The following is a 13125-nucleotide window of genomic DNA, read 5'->3' on the forward strand; positions in this document are numbered from 1 at the left end:
TTGTAAGAGCTGTAGAGTAGCTGGCTGGTGGCAGTGTAATTACCTTATAGTCTGAGCAGGGGGGCATAGCTGGGAAATCTATGCCAGCCTTTCCCAGGTGTGTGTGTGTGTGTGTGTGTGTGTGTGTGTGTGTGTGTGTGTGTGAAAATCAAATATCCAATTGTGTGTGTCAGCTTCTTGCAACGGGAACACAGAGCTCCAAAGTGGTCAGTGTGGAGTCTTGTTTGGGGCTTGGATAGAGAGTGAGGGGAGAGGGAGAGTCCAACCCCAGGTTTGGAGTGTGCTGTTAAGGGAAATTGTGTTTTTTGCCGAGAGCTGCATCTGAAAATACTGTTGTGTATTCATTTTTGTTCCTAGTGGCCCTCCATCACTGGTGTCAGTGGTGTGGATAGAGGCTTTTCGATTACTGACCCAGAATATGGACCATCATACCCCCAAAACCTATTACTTTAATGCTAACACACAAAACTGTGCACATCTTCAAATAGTGAATTTTTACCCTCCTAATAGAAACAAATGTCCCAAGCTGACAGCCACAGTCTTAGACTCGAGTTAACCTAAAAGATAGACTATCCGTGCTAAGATGCGTGGTGCAGCCTGTGCTTCTAAGTGCTGTCTGTTTTTGTCTTTATAGCTCTCACAGCTGGGAAGACACCTGAATGCTTTCAGAGAACATTATCTCCTAGCCAGTTTCTCTCTTTTTTCATGCGAATTTCTCTATCAGCCTGTGGTCCATTTCTCTTCATCAGATTGTCTCCATGGAGACATGAGGACCAGATACAGAATTGCTACTAAGCATACATTTGTTTGATAGAAAAAAGCCATGTAATATTCAATATTCTTTTTCATTCACTTGTTTTCTTTTAAAACTTGTTACTAGATCAAGTAAGGAACTTAATCCAGTCATTCCATATGCAGGAATGAGAAAAAGCACACCAATTTTTCTTTTGGGATGCTCTTTTAACCAGACCTCACTCTGTCTCTCTTTTTTTACACTGCAGTGCCTACATTTCTTAAAGCTAAACAAGGAGAAAGAAAAAAAATAATACTATTAAGAACTAATCTTGTTTTACTTAGTTAACTTTCTCCCTTCTATTCCCCTCCCCTAAGTATTTCTCTGAACATTAATGATATGAAGTAGGGCATATATTTTAGAGTCTGCCACAAGTCCAACAAAGTCTAAAAAAAGTCCAGTATTTCTAGATTTTCTTGTTTTGTCACATTTCATAAATATAATTACTTTTTAATCTCAGATTTATCCATTTCCAAGTTGCTGGTTTTATTCCCGTTCATCTCAATCTCTCAAATCTTGTCTCTGCTTCATTTCCAGCTTATTATGGGTTCTTCTAGTATCGTAGGTGTTCAGTCTTGGGACATGTTTGAGCCAACTTCTTGGTTTTCTGGTCACACTTACACAAAATACTACCGTCGTATGTCTTTTCCAGAAGAGAAGTAGGATCTGATGATGTCCTTTTCATTGTTCCTCATGACTGAGTCATAGGATGTGACATTGGATCCGATCTGGCTATTCCAAAGAACTGATGCTTAAAGTCTCAAACTCCTTCTACTTCCATAATGCCCTGCATCTCCTCAGATCTCGTTTACCACTTTCCTGGTTAGACGTGATTACAACTGGTCTCAAGTGTTTCTCACACAAGTTTAAATTTTTCAGTGCTTTCTTTCTAAAATTTTATACTTTTTCTACTTTCACTTTTAGAGTTTTCCTAAATATATTTCTACTTCCCTCCCAACTTTTAGGCTTTTCTTTTGGTATTAGGGTTGTTACTTTCCCTCTCCATGTTCTCTCTCTCATATGGCCATTGACCTTTCTCCTTGTTTCTTCTCTGTTCTATTAAAAAAAAATCTTTCCATGTATTTTTTTTCTATAGTTGGTTTTTGCTTGCATCTGTTAGTTGGGGTTTGGTAGTGGTGTGTGCGGCTCTTTACTGCATTCTTTGCTTGTGTATGGTACATTTGTGCGAGTGGCGGACAAACCCACTAGCTTTAAGCAGTGCATCTCTTGTGGGCACAAAATTCTGAATTTGGATGCCCACAAGAGGTGTGTGTACTGCTTACATGCTTCTCACCTAGAACAGAACTGTGAAATTTATATGGGATTTATCCCCCTTACTTTGGTGGCTCGCCAAAACAAATTAATCTTGAAAGGGCTCCTGTCCTCGTCTGGAGCTGAAATCCCCACCAAACCTGGAGCTTCGAAAGAAACCAAGAAGTGTGCCCCTCCAGCTTCCCCAAGAGTATCTGCTTCTGTGCCAGAGAAGTGGTAAAAATTGTTGGGTCCATCCTCATCAGATCAGAGAAAAATCGGACATCCCTCGGATCGGAGGAGCTCCTCGGATCTACCATTGTTCTTACTGGATGCGACTTTCCCACAGGTCGAAACTCCTTCAGATCCAAAGGTGCTATTGGATCCATACAAGAGAGTTTTAATCTGGAGTGCTCCATCGCCGATTAAGTCTTCTTCACATCCGAAGGCCTCTGATCGAAGATCTCTCAGCCATACACCAAGACACACAAGTTGCCTTCTCCAGCTAGATCTACCTATTCTTTGGTTTCTTCTAGACTTTCCCATTCCAAGATCAACAGGATGCTGAAGAGGTTACTTAAGGCTCAGATCGAGATTGGGCTTTTACAATCTCCATCCAATCTCTGATCCATAAGAGCCCTGTCACCCACGCTAGTCACTTTTCTTTCAATCCAACTATTCGCTTTGAAACCACAGGATCCAGATACCTTGTGAGAGATGTCATTGTAGCCAAGGAGAGTACTTTCTTCGACCCCAGCTGTGCCCCAGGCTAGCTTAGCTCTGATGCTGTCAGTGCAGAGTGGGTCCCGGACCTGAGATGTCAGTGCCAGGTCCGTGGGGGTGGTTTTGGCTCCAACCTGGGCAGATCCATCCCTCTCTCTTGGTGGATTTGGCTCTTGACAGTTCAGGGCTGCTGTTGTCTGAAGGCCACAAATCTGGGGTGGTGTCTTTCTTTTCTCCTTTGGCTATTTCAGCTCTGTGGTGGGAGGGCGAAAGATCCCCTGGTATGTCTGCTTTTCAGATGGCAGAGAGGGCATTATTTAGGCCTAGAGATGTGTCTGCTCACCTCTCGGAACCTATACAGTCCTCATCCAGTCCATCCTTGGTCCCAGTCATCCAGTCCACCGTCAACCCATCCAGGAGGTCCTCCAATTTTCCCTCTACAGGGGGACCGTTCCTCTTCTGAGTCCTCCCCTGACTATCCCATGGAGGAGGTGCATTGGAAGAGGACATGCAAGAGGAAGCATGTCGACTCCCCTTTGGAATCTCTGACTGAGAACACCGATTTCATTGAGGGAGAAGGATCCCCTCGATCTTTACCTGATGACATGTCCTTCAGAGATATCCTAGAAATCCTGAAGTGAAAAGGTGGATGGTCTTCCCTGCCTCCTGAAGAATCAGTGTTTCTGGAGGCCTTTGGGGTGAGCCCATCTATGACCTAGGTGACTCCACTGGTGGATGAACTTATTGACCTAGTTTTCGTCTGGGCTGGGAAGGAGCCAGACACCGTGCAGCCCATCTCCAAGCGAGGGGACATGTTTCTGATTGTCCTCATTGGAGTAAAGGCATTCCAGTTAATGCCATCATAGTGTAAGCAGCCACAAAGAAGGAGGTAGTGGAACAGAGCTCCTTTATCCACCCCTCAACAAGGAGTCTCAAGTGTTGGACAGGCATGGGACGCATGTCTATGCCTTTGATACTTTTACACTGAGAGCTTTAAACTATTTGGCACATTTCACACGCCGTCAGAGGGATTTGGTCAAGGAACTCACTAATTCTGAGTCCATGTCAGAGGGGAACTTTACCAAAGTTTCCTCCCCAAATGTCAAATCTTGCTTCCTTGTCTATTTCATCCATGAGGGTGATTTCCAGTGTGGCTGAAAACCTCTTAAGTGGCCAGATTAGGCATAACCCTCAGGAGACATGCCTGATTAAGGCTTTGTGGGTTCACGGAACCCTTCAAGGCATTCTTTACTCATGCCCCCTTCAATGGTTCTTCCTTGTTCGGACTGTCAGTCAAGGCAGCATTTACCCATAGTGAGCAAGAGGGAAAGACCTGTAAGGATCAAATTTATCTTCCCCTCAAATTCCTTTTTCAAGGAACCAGCACACTGGGAAGAAAATATAGTTCAGAAAGTCTGATTCTTACCAGGGTTCTCATGAACACTCCTCGTCCACAGGCAGAGGATGAGGATTTAATGGGAGACACTGCCCTAGAGGCAGAGGGGGTCTGCAAAATCAGGGCATCAGAGAACCATTCGCTGTACAGCCCTAGTGTTGCCCGTCTATCCTACTCTGGAGGCAGTTGGGGCAGACTTTCTTTGCACCCAGACGCCTGGACAAAACTAACGAATGACATCTGGGTGCTAAAAATAATCTCCACTGGTTATTACTTTCCCTTTTTTCTTCCTCCACCACCCCCTAAAAGGAATCTTCGCAGTGTTCCCAGTCAGAGGGCGCACACCATGCAAAAAGTTAAAAAACTTCTAGAGAAAACAGTCATCCAACAGGTCCCATGTGAACAACAAGGATGCGGAACTTACTTGCGCTTCTTTTTGGTGCCAAAAGAGTCAGGGGACCTAAGGCCGATATTGAACTTGAGCAAGCTAAATCTGTATGTCAGGAAAAGTCAAAGTTTTGCATAGTGATGGCTCAGTCCTTCTGCCATTACTACACAAGGATGATTGGCTGTGCTGTATAGATCTCCAGGATGCATACTGTCACATAAAGATTTACAAATGCTCCAGGAGACACTTGTGCTTCTGTCTGGGAGCCAATCATTACCAATTCAGAGCACTGCCCTTTGGACTCACCACAGCCCCCTGGGTGTTTACCAAATGTATGTCTGTAGTGACAGCTCACCTGAGACTGCAAGGATTCCAAGTGTTTCCATACTTAGACGATTGGCTCCTAACTGCATTATTGAGGCATCAACTGGTCCAAGCAACACAGTACCTATTGCACACCTTTGGTCAGCTGGGGATCATTACGGATTTGGAGAAGTCAAAACTAACACCTGTGCAGAGGATAGAGTTTACAAGAATGCAACTGAACACAATCACTCAAGTAGCAGCTCTACTGTTACAATGTTCATCATCCCCGAAACAAGTCCAAGTCTTACTGGATATACCCGCACCCCCAGCAAGATTTATCCCAAAAGCTCTGGATTCCATGTCGGCTGACATACGTCTGGTGCCATTGACAAGATTCTTTGTGAGTGCTTCATTGGAAGCTAGCAGCTCAGTGGTCCATTCTGTATCATCCGTTAAATGTCCTGATCAAGCTGACTCAAATCTGCAGACGTCATCTTCAGTGGTGAATGCTATTGGATGATTTTTATCTGGGCAGGTCCTTTTCCCTTACCCCCTTCCAAAGGCCACAGTGACCACAGATGCTTCTTTTTTGGGGGGTGTTATGAAGGAAGATTGGTCCAAGGCACATGGTCCCCAACAGAGAACAAATTGCACATCAATATTCTAGATATGAGAGCAGTCCTTTTGATGTTGCAAACTTTCCAAGACAGTTACCTCTGGGAAAGGATAGCAATTCACACAGACATGTCAGTAGTGTGTTATATCGACAAATAGCGGGGAACTTGTTCAATACCCATTATGCAGGTATTCCTTGAGAGTGTGGGAATGGGTGATCTCTTTGAACGCTTTCTTATTGCAATGCACATTCTGGGGGAGACCAACGTTTCAAGCACAGACTCTCAGCAGATTTATCTAGAATCCACACAAGTAGTCCCTAAATCAATCTTTGGCAAATCAAATCTTCCTCCGATGGCGCCAGCCTTGCTGCAACATTTTTGCATCTCCCTTGAACACCAAATGCAGCAAGTACTTTGTTCTGATCCCCCAAGTGGGGAGTCACCCAGGGGATGATCTAGTGCACAGTTGGCTTCCGGGTCTCCTGTATGCTTGCTCTCTAATTCCCTTGATTCCAAATGTTCTACAGAAAGCCAGCAGGTTAAAGAATACTCTAATCCTCATTGCTTCTTTCTGGCCTTGTCAGGTGTGGTTTCCCTTCCTACAGTCTCACACCAAATATCCACCATGGATACTTGTTCCCAGACAAGATTTGGTATGTCATCCATCAGAACACCAACCTCCCAATCTCAGATCCCCAAGACTAAACAATTGGTTCCTCCACTTCCAGTGATTCTAAAGAAGTCCAGGCTGACCTCCCCAGTCCATTAAATCATACTTGCTTCTCAAAAACCTTCTATAAAAAAGGTGTATAATAGCAAATGGAAGAGATTTTCAGTGTCCATTGAACTGGAATATTGACCCCTTTTAGACTCCCATTTCAGCTATTCTTTTCCTGAGTTCTCTTTTACAGGATGGAACAAGTTTTTCTACGATTAAGTTGCATTTGGCAGCAATTGCTAATTTCCAAGTTGCAGAAGTTCCTAATGCACCAACTTCCATTTCAGCATCCAGATTATGCAAGGCCTTTATGAAAAGTATATTTCTTCTCAGATCCCTAATTAAAGATCTTTCCCCTCCTTGGAATCTGACATTAATCCTACAAGGTCTCATTCAGAGACCCTTTGAACTGGCTGACTCCTGTGACAGCATTTCTGTCCTGGAAGACCATTTTTCATGCGGCCATTATGTCAGCCAAAAGGGTATAAAACTTCAGGCTTTATCATCCAAACTGCCATATATATTAAGATAAAAGATAATCCACTGACGGGAAGAACCGAACCAAAAAGCACAAAGTGCAGCTTTATTGAACAACAAACAGGTCAGTAAATCAAGCGCTTTCGCCAGGCAAATACCTGGCTTTCTCAAGATAACAATTAGTGTGACTGAAAAGTTTAAATACTTAAGCATCTGATCACATGGTACTTAATTAGTTCAACAAACATCCACTTAAGAAGACAGTTAATTAGTAACCGAACTCAGTGAGTGAAAAGTATGCATATGAAAATGCAGAATAAAAGTTCAAATAGTGAAAACACTAAAAAATCATATAAAATCATTTAAAAATGATGTACAAATGTGTGCATAAAAAAATCACAAATGTGTAAGATAAAAGACAAAATCCAAAAGAGCGCAGTAGGCAAGACTACTGCGCTCTTTTGGATTTTGTAGTTGCTTTCTGAGTGCAGTTTTCGCAGTTTTCTGAGTAAGATAAAAAACATTTACTAATTGTAACAAGAAAATCATAGCCTAGCCCTTCTCAGCTTTAGTACACTGGATATATTAAAGGAAAACAACAGGATATTAAAGCAGATTCCCCAACCTGCTGACTCTTCCAGTCCCTGTTCTTTGATAAAGCTTAAAAAAATCATCCTTGCAGCTTTAAAAAATAACCCACTCAACTGTTTTCCCTGTTCTGCTTCCTAGCTTTCTATACTGTTTTTGTTTCACTTTGCAAACCAACTTGAAAAACCTGTAGCTGGCTCTGAAATTATGATGTCACATCTGCCATCTGCTCTTGCTCTAGCTATCGGGATGTTTCCTCCCCCCAAAGTGACATAATCCCTGCCTGATTTGCATGCTGTATAGAAGAGCCAGTGTTCCTCCCACATTGTGATGTCAGACCTGCCTTACCCAGCCCACTCAACCTAATAAAATCCATGTGGTGTGTGGAACTCCTTTTCATTGTATGTGTATCCTGTCAACTGCATTTGTTTGAGGGACGACTGAAAAGTTTGGATTGCCTGCATTTTCGTCTGCATTTTTTGCTTCATTGATAAGATAAGTCTTCCTAGTGAATTCAAAATGTAATTCTACACACAGCCCCTGTTTGAATGCACTTCGTCCTATTTTGTGCTGCCTGATATAGTTTATGACTTTCTTCTGAACAGGAATACTCTCTTCCTCCCTATGAGGATTCTGCTGCTGAAGAATCTATCCCTTCAGCCTCTCCTCCTGAGGATTATTCTTTTGGGGAAACCCTGTATACCATGAGGGAGCACTTCCACTGGGAGAGCCAAGACTACTCAGAATCTAAGAAAAGGCTCAGAGACTTTCCTTTACTACCTCAGCACAGGCCTCTTGCTATCCCCCCTGTTTTAGACATTGTAGATGATGTATTTTCAGAGTCCGGTCTGCCTCCTGACTCTTTACACCCCCTGCACCTGTTAAGCCAGACATACTACAGGTTTCCAGATTCACATAAATTTCTTTATAAAAACCCTGCTGCTGACCCAGAAACTATTTCTCAGGGTCCCAAAGGGGTCATGGCTTCCACTGCAACAAACCCTATCCCCTCTGATAGGGATTCAAGGGCACTAGACAGATGGGGAAAAAGGTTTACACTTCTGCTACCGTGGCTGAGATGGCTTTAAATTGTCAATTTCATATGCTTAAATATCAGCAATACTTAATGTCACTGATAAACAGAAAATATTAACAAATTCTGAATGTGCAGAAAACAAGGAAATACAGGATTTATTGCATGCAACTGAACAAGTGGGAAGGCATACTTTGCAATGTGGTTTTGATTCTCTGGAGGCCTCTTGCAGGGCCGCTGTTACGGGTTCTGTCATTAGGAGGCATGCTTGGTTAAAGGAACAGAATCTGCCTGATCATGTTAAAGCAAAATTATTAGACGCTCCATTACAGCATGATACTTTGGTGTTAAAGCAGAGGAGGTGTTGAAGAAAATGGAGGACAAAGCAAAGTCCATGCAGACAGTTAAGGATTTCTTACAGGTGCAGCCACCCAGATTTAGCAGGAACTGGCCCACAAAGAATTGGTCCTTTCTGGTGTCAGACAGGCCACAAAGAGGCAGATACAGATGCCCCAGAGGCAGATCCCAACCCCAAGGCTCATACAGATCTAAACAATGGGGTACTTTTACCTCCAAAAGCGGAGAAGACAAATCACAGCTATACAGGAAACAGTCCCAATGACGTTCCTCTGCCAGCACCAAACACTTATCTTTTGGCAACCCCCTTAGGGGGAAAACTAGCACTTTTTTCACAAAATTGGCACATGATCACCCAGGACAAATGGATCTTGAATATAGTGTCTCAGGGCTACAGGTTCCACTTTCACACCCTGCCAAGGGCAAAAGGTATGCCAGACAATCAATGGGCAGAAGCACAAAAGCAAGTTTCATCCCTCATGGACATGAGGGCCATTCAGCGAGTACCACAGCAAGAACAGGGACAAGGATTTTACTCAAGACTTTTCTTGATACCCAGAAAGGACAAAGCCTGGAGACTAATACTGGACCTGTCTATTCTAAACACATTTCTGGACGTTCCAAAATTCAAAATGTTGACTCTGCAGCAGCTTCTGCCCATGCTGGGCAAGAAGGCTTGGCTTGTAACTTTGGACCTAAAAGAGGCATACCTGCATGTCCCAATCAGACAATCTTGCAGAAGATACCTCAGATTCATAGCTGGCTCAATGCACTACCAATTCTCTGCACTGCTCTTTGGCTTATCTACTGCACCCAGTGTCTTCACAAAATGCCTGGCACCAGTAATTGCATTTTGCAGACAAAGGAATTCAAATATATCCTTACTTGGACAACTGCGTTATTCAAGCAGAGAACAAGGACATTCTACTAAAGCTTCTGGCATTTGTAAAAAGATTACTAATTTGCCTAGGGTACACAGTAAACGAAAATAAATCAAAACTAGTACCCTCTCAAGAGATAATATTTCTGGGTGCAAGCTTAAATACAACTTCCCAGATGGCTTATCTCACGCTAGACAAACAAAGGCAACTGACTTCTTACTTCAAAATGTTGGCAACAAAGACCCAGTTATCTGCAAGAAAAATTCTGCAGTCTTTGGGCTTCATGGCATCCTGCTAATTCCATAAGCCAGACTGCATATGAGGAAACTACAGTGGTATCTAAAAAGTGTTTGGACTCAACATTGCCACAGCCTGGAAACATTAATTACCCTCATTCCCTGCCTGCAACAGGAGTTTTGATGGTGGGCACAGGCCTGTCACCACAACAAGGGACAGCCATTCACTTTACCCACAGCCAGGCAGACACTAACAACGGATGCATCAGATTACGCCTGGGACGCCCACATGGCAGAAAAATGTATTCAGGGCACATGGCCCGCAAGCCAGATGCATCTTCATATCAATCAAAAAGAGATGCTAGCTGTTCAAAATGCCCTGACAGCTTTCAAGGATCTACTTCATCCAGGACAACTACTGATAAAGACAGACAATCCTACAGTCATGTGGTACATAAACAAGCAGGGAGGCACACATTCCTACCCCCTCTGCAGACAAGCCATGACTTTGTGGGACACAGCATTGACTTATCAAGTTCACCTGCAAGCACAATTCCTGCCAGGAAAGATAAATACTCTGGCAGACAAACTAAGCAGAAACCTGATGGATCCCCACAAGTGGAAACTGGATCCACAAGTCTTCAGCATGATAACAAGGAAATGGGGATGCCCAGACATAGATCTGTTTGCCTCCCCTCACAACTGCCAACTACAGAGATTCTGCACAAACACTTATCACAAGCAAGCATGGAAAGTGGATGCCTTATCCTTCAGCTGGAAAAACCTAACAGTATATGCCTTTGCTCCACTGCCTCTCCTCCCCGAGGTACTCCTAAAGGTCAGACAAGAGAAGCCAAAAATGATACTGGCCACGCCAGCACTGGTACCCAATCCTAAAGAATTTGTCTCAAGGTCCAGCCTGGACATTGCCTCAAATTCCTCTCTTACTGACCCAACAAAACAATCAGATCCTGCACAGCCAACTCAGGACCTTAAATCTGGCAGCATGGCAGATAATGTAGCCATTCAGAACACTCCTCTCTCCAAAGCTGTGATGGATGATATTTTGGAGGCCAGGAGGCCCAGTACCAGAAAATCTTATTCAGAAAAATGGAAGAGATTCTGTGCTTGGAACCAGGCACAAGGAATTGACAGGTTTGTTGCAAACATTCCTCAGATTTTACAATACTTAACTGAGATGCTGGACAGAGGCCTATCCTTTTCATCAATTAAGATCCATGCCTCTGCCATTTCAGCCCATTACAATACAGAACCACCTATCTTTTCTCATTCTTTAATAAGGCAGTACTTCAGAGGGGCCAAAACATAAGACATCCAAGGAGAGCACCAATACCTGCATGGGACCTCAATTATGTCTTGGAAAAACTCATACTGCCTCCTTTTGAGCCATCCTCAACAGCTGATATAAAATTCTTATCCTGGAAAACAGCTCTGCTCCTAGCAATAACCTCTGCAAGATGAGTCTCGGAGTTACAGGCACTCATGGCTGTGGAACCTTTTATCATTTTCCATCCAGACAGGGTTTCTCTGAGGACAAACCCGACATTTATGCCTAAGGTGGTGTCCAGTGTGGCCCTTAACCAAATCATTCACTTGCCTACCTTTTATCCAAACCCACAGAACAAGGGTGAGAGACTTCTGCATTATTTGGACATACACAGACAGCTATGCTTCTACTTGGACAGAACTAAAGCTTTCAGAAAGACTGAGCAACTTTTAGTGGCATATGCTGCAGGATCACAAGGAAAGGCTATCTCAAAACAGACTATTTCAAAATGGATAGGCCATTGCATTAGTTTCTGCTATTCACAACATGGCAAATCAGTGCCTAAGGACATTAGGCTACATTCAACCAGAGCAGCAGCCTTCCTCAGAGGAGTACCAACCAAAGACATCTTAGAGGCTGGAACTTGGAGTTCGGTGCACACCTTTACAAAGCACTACCACTTACCTCTCTACTCTAAATCCAGAGCAGGCTTTGCCACTGCAGTTCTGCAGGGCCTCATAGCCTCTCCTAATCCTATTTAGCCCTAGCCACCCATCCTCAGCTTTGGGATTCAACCCAAGAGTACTGACTGCAACAGTGAAACACTATCAACATAGTACAGTTGTGTACCTACCATAAATGTAGATGTTCGAGTGTATTCACTGTTGCAGTCCAGGTTACCCTCCCACCATCCCCCTTTCTTTTGCTGGATCTTATCTGTACTTCTCTATTCTATACAACCTATGTGGTGTATTTGCTTGTAGATGAAGGAAATGGTTACCTTAGTGCATGCATGTTTATTGGCATAATTTTTAGCCTACCGTTTTGGAGGCACCTGACATCTGGGCCAAGAAAAACTGAAGAAAATGGCGTCGGCTGCATCTTTTATACCCCTGGCACACTGACGTCAGGGAAGAGGTGACAGCAACCAACGCCAGACCAAGACTTTGGAATTCAGGCCGACAGCAAGTAGCCTGCCAGCAGGATAACCCAAGAGTAATGACTGCAACAGTGAATACACTTGAACATCTACATTTATAGTAGGTACACAACTGTACTTTCTGCTGAGTTAGCGTAGCAGGAGTATTCATTATGAATGGAGAATACTATATAATTTCATCAGCGGCACCCATTTGTTTCCATTTATATGTATTATTAGCATTGATATTTTGCAATAACACTGGTCTTGTACGAACTGACTGTTCGCTCAGGTTTGCTAGATTGTCTTACTGTAACACATCAGTAGCTTTAGTGGTGTTAATTGTACCATGCCAGATTTTTCAGTTATGGACATTGGAATTGCTTTATCAGCATAGGCAGTATGATTAGTGATGTGTGTGAATGCAAGCAAGGGGCAAGGGTGTGTGTGTGTTTGTGAATGCGAACAAGGGGCAAGTGTGTGTGTGTGTGTGTGTGTGTGTGTGTGAATGCAAGCAAGGGGCAAGTGTGTGTGTATGTAAATACAAGCAAGGGGCAAGTGTGTGTGTGTGTGTGTGTGTGTGTGTGTGTGTGTGTGTGTGTGTGTGTGTGTGTGAATGCAAACAAGGGGCAAGTGTGTGTGTGTGTGTGTATGCAAGCAAGGGGCAAGTGTGTGTGTGTGTGTGTGTGAATGCAAGCAAGGGGCAAGTGTGTGTGTGAGAATGCAAGCAAGGGGCAAGTGTGTGTGTGTGTGTGTGTGTGTGTGTGTGTGTGTGCGCGCTTACTAAGATGGACATTAATCCCTACGTCACTCGATGGGTAGCCAACTGGCTTACTGACAGAACCCATGCTGTAAAAGTAGCCCACTCCAAATCCAGCTTCTGACAAGTCAGAGTACCACAAGGGTCAGTCCTGGGACTGCTCTTGTTTGGCATC

At 43.7% G+C, this 13125-nt stretch overlaps 1 protein-coding gene across 1 annotated transcript in view; it reads left to right on the plus strand.

The window, feature by feature from the left end:
• NEK1 (NIMA related kinase 1) overlaps positions 1-13125 on the plus strand; it is a gene marked incomplete in the record, with an annotated part of 3475820 nt that overhangs the window by 1330659 nt on the left and 2132036 nt on the right.

Source organism: Protopterus annectens, chromosome 2.part1 (genome assembly GCF_019279795.1).
Source record: "Protopterus annectens isolate FY-2018-M chromosome 2.part1, PAN1.0, whole genome shotgun sequence".
NCBI lineage: Eukaryota > Metazoa > Chordata > Ceratodontiformes > Protopteridae > Protopterus > Protopterus annectens.